Source organism: Sander lucioperca, chromosome 13 (assembly GCF_008315115.2).
Source record: "Sander lucioperca isolate FBNREF2018 chromosome 13, SLUC_FBN_1.2, whole genome shotgun sequence".
In the NCBI taxonomy this organism is placed as follows: Eukaryota; Metazoa; Chordata; class Actinopteri; order Perciformes; family Percidae; genus Sander; species Sander lucioperca.
The window spans coordinates 25023117-25030616 of NC_050185.1; the positions used below are offsets into that span (position 1 = coordinate 25023117).

Genomic DNA, 7500 nt, shown 5'->3' on the forward strand with positions numbered 1-7500 from the left:
AAGTTCCTCAGAACACACTGAGGCGACGCCGACTTGAGCGTACGCTCTGCGCGTGCGCGAAACGTAATACGTCTCCATAGCAGCAGGCGGCGCTGCTCTGTAATGTTTCCATTAACAGTCTGATTGTTTCCCAGAAAATGAAAACCGGCAGCTGATTGGACGAACGCGTCACGTGGGTCTTTTGTCTCCGTAAATTCCATAGACTGTATGTAAGAAAGGACCAACAGATCCCGTTGCTCTGGACGGACGTAGATGTGACGTGAGCAACCTGTCTGAAAGTTGGAAGTCTTCTGGTAGCTGTGCCAAGAGAAATCTCAATCATTCCCAATCTAGCAGAGACGGAGAGCGTAGGTATATGTAAGGAGATAACATAGACACAGGCTAATTATTGATCACTAAAATGATAGTTAATTCAATTCAATTCAATTCAATTCAATTTTATTTATAGTATCAAATCATAACAAGAGATATCTCGAGACACTTTACAGATAGAGTAGGTCTAGACCAAACTCTGTACTTTACGAAGCCCCAACTATTACAGTGGTTGCCTCAAGAGCAAGCATTAGCAGTAGCTATTGCGACAGTGGCAAGGAAAAACTCCCTTTTTTTGTTAGGAAGAAACCTCGGACAGACCCAGACTCTTGGTAGGCGGTGTCTGACGGCACCAGTTGGGGGAGTGGTGAATGGTGGCAATAATAGTCATAATAAAGATAGTGAAGCAGTGATCACAATGGTAGTCATAGTAGTTCATGTCATAGTAGGGCACAGCAGGGCGTTACGGGGTGTAGTGTGGCACAGCAGCCTGGGTGGACGCGGTTGGACGCGGCAGGACGCAGTCGGACACTGCGGGGAAACGCAGAGCGTAGCAGGGTGTAGTAAGTCCATAGCGTCAGCTGCACCCAGGACCCCGGTGTAGGTGCCACCCAATTCCAAGGCGATGTTCTGGGTGAAGAAGAAGCAAAGGGACTCCGGGGAGAAAACTCCCCAGAGCTAGGTTAGTAACAGGCATTTCTGGGACTAAGATGCACACAAAAGGAGACAAGTGAAAAGAGAGAAGAGGGAGCGGCTCATTGTGTCCTTGGAAGGAGCTTCCCACAGCAGTCTAGAGTTATAATAGCATAACTAAGAGAGGCAGGCTAAAGAGAGGGGCCCTGGACCGGGCTCGTACTCTCCCCTGCCGGAACGGGCTTGTACTTCCTGCCTCCCTCTACTCTACTCTACTATGCTGCAACTCCTCACTCCCTAACTATAAGCTTTATCAAAGATGATGGTTTTCAGTTTATTCTTAAATGTGGCGACGGTGTCAGCCCCCCGAACCCAAGTTGGGAGCTGGTTCCACAGGAGAGGAGCCTGGTAGCTGAAGGCTCTGGCTCCGATTCTACTTTTAGAGACTCTAGGAACCACAAGTAGCTCTGAGTTCTGGGAGCGCAGTGCTCTAGTGGGACAATAAGGTACTAAAAGCTCTTCTATGTATGATGGTGCTTGACCATTTAGTGCTTTGTAGGTCAGGAGAAGGATTTTAAATTCAATCCTGGATTTTACAGGAAGCCAATGCAGAGAAGCTAATACAGGAGAAATGTGATCTCTTTTGTTAGTTCTTGTCAGAACACGTGCTGCAGCATTCTGGATCAGCTGGAGGGTCTTGAGGGACTTATTTGAGCAGCCTGATAGTAAAGAATTACAGTAGTCCAGCCGGGAAGTTACGAATGCATGGACTAGTTTTTCAGCATCGTTTTGAGATAGGATGTTCCTGATTTTGGCAATGTTACGAAGATGGAAAAAGGCTGTTCTTGAGGTTTGTTTTAAGTGGGCGTTAAAGGATAGATCCTGGTCAAAAATGACTCCTAGATTTCTGACAGTAGTGCTGGAGGCCAGGGCAATACCATCTAGGGTAGCTATATATTTAGATAATGAAGTTCGGTGGTGCTTGGGTCCCAGCACAATAACTTCCGTTTTGTTTGAGTTCAACATCAGAAAATTGTGGGTCATCCAGGATTTTATATCTTTAATGCACGCTTGAAGTTTAGCTAACTGACCGCTTTCGTCTGGCTTGATTGACAGATATAATTGGGTGTCGTCTGCGTAACAGTGAAAGTTAATTGAGTGTTTCCTAATAATATTGCCTAGAGGAAGCATATATAAAGAGAATAGAATTGGTCCAAGCACTGAGCCTTGAGGAACGCCATGGCTAACTTTAGCGTATTTGGATGGTTTATCGTTAATATTAACAAATTGGGATCGCTCAGAAAAATAGGACTTAAACCAGCTTAGTGCGATTCCTTTAATGCCAACTAAATGTTCCAGTCTCTGTAAGAGGATGGTATGGTCAATAGTGTCGAATGCAGCACTAAGATCTAATAAGACAAGTACGGAGACAAGTCCTTTGTCAGCAGCAGTTAGAAGGTCGTTAGTGATTTTCACCAGTGCCGTCTCTGTGCTATGATGCATTCTAAATCCTGACTGAAAGTCTTCAAATAGACTATTTCTATGCAGAAAGTCACACAATTGATTAGCGACTACCTTCTCAAGGATTTTGGAGAGAAACGGGAGGTTAGATATAGGTCTATAGTTGGCTAAGACCTCAGGGTCGAGGGTGGGTTTTTTCAGAATAGGTTTTATCACAGCTACTTTAAAAGACTGCGGTACGTGACCCGTTAATAAGGACATATTGATCGTATCTAGTAATGTGGTGTTGACCACGGGTAGTGCTTCTTTAAGTAGCTTCGTTGGAATGGGGTCTAAGAGACAGGTAGTTGGCTTAGCTGAAGAGACCCTTAATATTAATTGTTGGAGGTCTAAAGGATAAAAGCCGTCTAAATAAGTATCAGGTCTTATCGTTCTCTCTAGCCCTCCTGCGCCCAATGGTGAGTCGTTGGAAGCTGTGGGCAGAAGGTGATGAATTTTTTCTCTAATTGTTATAATTTTATCATTAAAAAAGGTCATGAAGTCATCACTGCTCAGAGCTATAGGAATAGATGGCTCAATAGAGCTGTGACTATCTGTCAGCCTGGCTACAGTGCTGAAAAGAAACCTTGGGTTGTTCTTATTTTCTTCTATTAGTGTTGAGTAATAGTCTGATCTGGCATTTCTGAGGGCCCTCCTATAATTTTTTAGACTATCTTGCCAATCCACACGAGATTCTTCCAGTTTGGTGGAACGCCATTTACTTTCAAGTTTTCGTGAGATTTGTTTTAATTTATGAGTTTGGGAGTTATACCAAGGAGCTAGTTTCCTTTCCTTCATCGTCTTCTTTTTGAGAGGAGCAACCGAGTCTAAAGTAGTCCGTAGGCAGGCCGTAGCAGCGTCTACAAAGTTATCAAGTTGGGAGGGACTAGAGTTAACATAACAGTCCTCTGTTATATTAAGGCATGACATTGAGTTAAGTGCTGTTGGAATAGCTTCCTTAAATTTAGCTATAGCACTGTCAGATAAGCATCTGGTGTAGAAACTTTTATTTAATTTCGTATAGTCTGGTAGTAGGAATTCGAAAGTTATTAAAAAATGGTCTGATAATAAAGGATTCTGCGGAAATACTATTAAATCGTCAATTTTGATGCCATATTCTAGCACAAGGTCGAGGGTGTGGTTAAAACAGTGCGTGGCCTTATGCACCCTCTGACTGAAACCAATAGAATCTAGCAGTGAATTGAAAGCAGTACTAAGGCTATTGCTCTCAATGTCCACATGGATATTAAAATCACCTACAATAAGTACTTTGTCTGATTGAAGGACTACGCATGATAAAAACTCTGAGAATTCAGATAAAAACTCAGAATATGGACCTGGTGCTCGGTAAACAACAACGAATATAATTGGCTGTACTGTTTTCCATGTTGGGTGTTGAAGATTAAGAACAAGGCTTTCAAACGAGTTATAATTTAGTTTAGGTTTAGGATTAATTAACAGGCTCGAGTCAAATATGGCTGCAACTCCCCCTCCTCGGCCTGAGCCTCGTGGAATTGGGTATTATTATGACTGGGAGGAGTGGCTTCGTTTAAACTAACATATTCGTCATGGCCCAGCCAGGTTTCGGTGAGGCAGAATAAATCAATGTGGTTATCTGATATCAATTCGTTTACCAATAATGCTTTCGATGACAGAGATCTAATATTTAATAGTCCACATTTGATTTTCCTATTCTGTTCTATCGTTGCAGTGGTTGTTTTAATTCCAATTAGGTTGTTTAGTATAGCACCTCTTTTGTTAGCGTTTGGTTTAAACGGTCTCAGTCGGGGGACAGACACGGTGGTTATGGGATTATGAATGGGTGATTGCTCTGAAGGGAGCACAGAGGGGCGTGTAGCGCTGTATCTCTGATTATTGACTTTGGGAGAGTGTGTCTGGTCAGTGTGCTTGTGGGAGTGTTTACGGGATGTAAACAGTCAATCAGAGGTCTGGGTATGCAGGGCGTGGTGCAAATTTCCACGTAGCATCTGGCTTCCGCGTGTATTGGGATGAATCCCATCCCTGCTGAACAGGGAGCCACGTTCCCAAAACAGATTGAAGTTGTCAATAAAACCTATCCTGTGAATACTGCATGTGAGCTGGAGCCAGGTGTTAAGGGAGAGTAGTCTGCTAAAGAGGCATGATCCGCGACCTAGAGATGGAAGTGGGCCCGAAATAAAAACCGACTTCCCAGTGCTTTTTAAAGCCTCAATGAGAGTGGTAAAGTCTCGCCTTGTGCGCTCACACTCCTGAATCCGAGTGGACATGTCGTTATGTCCACAATGGACCACGATGCGTTTGATAGAGGTCGGAAATGAGGGTATCAGGTCCATAACTTTAGCCAGGATGTCTGCAACTTTGGCTCCGGGAAAACAGTGTGTGACAGCATTATGAAACCGTAGGTCTCTAGTGATGGAGTCCCCAATAATTACTGTGGTTAGGGGGAAGAGCGGACGAGGAGTGGGGGGGTGTGGGTAGCCGGTGACGGGAGCAAAACAGTCAGTGTCGGTTTCAGATGGGCAGGGAAAAGAAGAGGAAGAATGCTTACCGTTCGGTTGTGGAGATTGTTTTTGAGGAACGTTGTCATTTGGCCGATCCAGGCAGTGTAGGCCACCGGACCGTCTGACTACCGCATCCCTCAGAAGCTTTCGCCGCGCGGTAGCAATCGTCTTCCGTGACGACGGCTGGTCAGTCTGCTTTGAAGCGGGGCGAGCCCGGTGAGCCGCACTGGCCACCACCGGCTCCGACTCCGACAAAGCATTGAAGCGGTTGGAGAGGCTGAGGGCAGGAGGCGATGGAGCCCTACCCGAGGCTCTCTTTCGGCCGCAAACCACCTCAGTCCAGGGTGGCTTGATAACCGGTGTCGAGCAGGACGATGGGCGTGGGCAGGCAGCTGGGTCCCATGGCGCGGTATCCTGGAAGGCCGCCGAGAGAGATGAGATCCGGAGCGACTGATTATGAGCCACGTCCAAGCAGGCGGTTAACAAAGCATCTTTGGTTTTTAAGTCCTCGGAAAGCCGACGAACATCTTCCCTGAGGTCAGCAATTTCTTTGTTTGTATTATTGAACAACGAGGAAATCCTGAGGGGGAGTGGGGACTCGCCAGGTGTAGAGGTTGCCATGAAGCTAGCGTTAGTTTAGCCGGTAGGCCTAGTCTTGATAAATTAGCGTGAGGCTAATACTTACTTACACGTAAAAATGTATCTTTGGTTTTAAAAACACTGTATTAGTATAATAAAAACTAGGCGATAGAGCCGACTGTTAACATTAGTAATTAAACTTAAACAGCTAATGGAAGTCCAAACTGCCTGAGAGCTTCTCCTGTACTATACGGTAATTCCTCTACTATGAGACAGTAAGTCTCGTGGTTATGACCCAATCGTTAGCCTATTTTTATAAAAACGTCTGCTACGGAGCCATAACGTGAGCTACAAGGTAATGGAGCCTTTTATACATTGTCGTGTTTCTTTAGAAATAAACAATGGACAAATAGAGTCTTTAAACTCTTCAGATGTAAAGTTATTTTCTGTCAAAGTGACGTCAAAATGAATGGCAGTCAATGGGATGCTAACGGGAGGTGATCGCTTTGTAGCATCAAAATGGCGCCATAGGAGATTCGAGCTCTGAGGCGAAGCTTACCCCCTTGGGAAATTCACAGCCAGACTGTCATGGCGGCTCGTTCAGAATACGATCTCATATTGGACTAAAATAGTTCACCGAAACGTGTTTCTGAAAACATTTTAAGAGAGAAATAGGCCGTGCAGTTTCTGAATCTGTCTTCATTTCAGATTGACAAAGTCAGTTTAAAAGATTTTCGTCAGATTTTGAGAGGCTCATCCGCTCCCCATTTCCTGGTGAGTCCCGACTGTCCTGTCTCTGACTGAACATGTCGGGTCGGCCCAAATGAAGGCCGACGGCTCCTCCAACGGACAACGGCACGAACACACCGAACAGACTCGAGTCACCGACCTCGCCAGACGGTCCAACGCCCGATTATCGGGCTGGTGTGTCTTCTCTCTAAGAGTCTGACAACATTATGAAAGGATCCCTACAGAGATAGACCTTTTAGTTAAAGAGTAAGATCCTTTTAGTTTAACATGAAACAGCCCCGAAATCACCATCACCAAACTCCACCAGACTCCATGTAAATAATCAGGACTTTTAGCGTGTATAGAGCCAGCATATTTCCACCAGACTCCATGTAAATAATCAGGACTTTTAGCATGTACAGAGCCAGCATATTTCCACCAGACTCCATGTAAATAATCAGGACTTTTAGCGTGTATAGAGCCAGCATATCTCCACATGTAAATGGGTGAATGAAGGGTTTATTTCAACCAAACCAGAGTGGTGATTGTTGGAACAGTGGAAAGATGAACCAAGACGGCTTTTGGTAGTTTTATTTAGTTTCTGACCACTTTGAATGAAGTGTGTTTTACGATGCTAAAAGTCCTGATTATTTACATGGAGTCTGGTGGGTAAAAACAGAACTTTTAGTGGACACTAACTGCTGCTGAACATTAGTCCTGTAGGGTTACATTACAGCTTGGTTCTTGTTTAATACTGGACCAGTTTCAGAGGTTGTTGTTTCTAGTCACATAGACACAAAAACGTAAATGTAAATGTTGTGTGAGTTCAGGCTGCAGCTGCCATTTTTACATAACACCATTTACCTCCATTCATTATGTATAAGTTTACCGACAGCGTCTCTGCTGGCTTTTCTGCTTCGTCAGAGCGGGTAGAAAGAGAAAGAAAGAGAGTACCTCCATTTGTATTCTGTCTCTCTCTCTCTCCCTCTCCCTCTCTCTCTCCTTTCCGTGCGTGCAGTGAATCGAAGTGGGAAGGAGAGAAACATTAACGACAGGAGGAGACACAGTGGGAGGATGAGGAGGAGAGAGAGGCGTCTGACAGCGATGAGAGTATTTATAGGTGGAGAGACGGGGAGATAGAGAGAGACAGAGAGAGGGAAGGAGGGAGGAGAGAGACGAGAGAGGGAGGTGGAGATACAGAGAGAGAGAGAGAGAGAGAGAGAGAGGGGAAAATCCAGACACAATA

General features: G+C 44.9%; 3 protein-coding genes across 13 annotated transcripts in view; 2 read left to right on the top strand and 1 right to left on the bottom strand.

Moving 5' to 3' along the window:
• The window catches only part of LOC116062750 (complement C1q-like protein 4), a 222943-nt gene that overhangs the window by 122005 nt on the left and 93438 nt on the right, over window positions 1–7500 (top strand). The window lies entirely within an intron of this gene.
• Window positions 1–7500, bottom strand: part of LOC116055009 (E3 ubiquitin/ISG15 ligase TRIM25-like) — a 247759-nt gene that overhangs the window by 111447 nt on the left and 128812 nt on the right. The gene's annotated exons all lie outside the window — the stretch shown is intronic.
• LOC116062763 (rap1 GTPase-activating protein 2-like) overlaps window positions 7447–7500 on the top strand; it is a 54081-nt gene continuing 54027 nt past the window's right edge. For all 5 annotated transcript variants that reach the window (XM_035990808.1, XM_035990809.1, XM_035990811.1 and 2 more), the window contains exon 1: window positions 7447–7500. This exon is cut by the window's right edge and continues 89 nt beyond it. The gene's annotated coding sequence lies outside the window, so the exon portion shown is untranslated.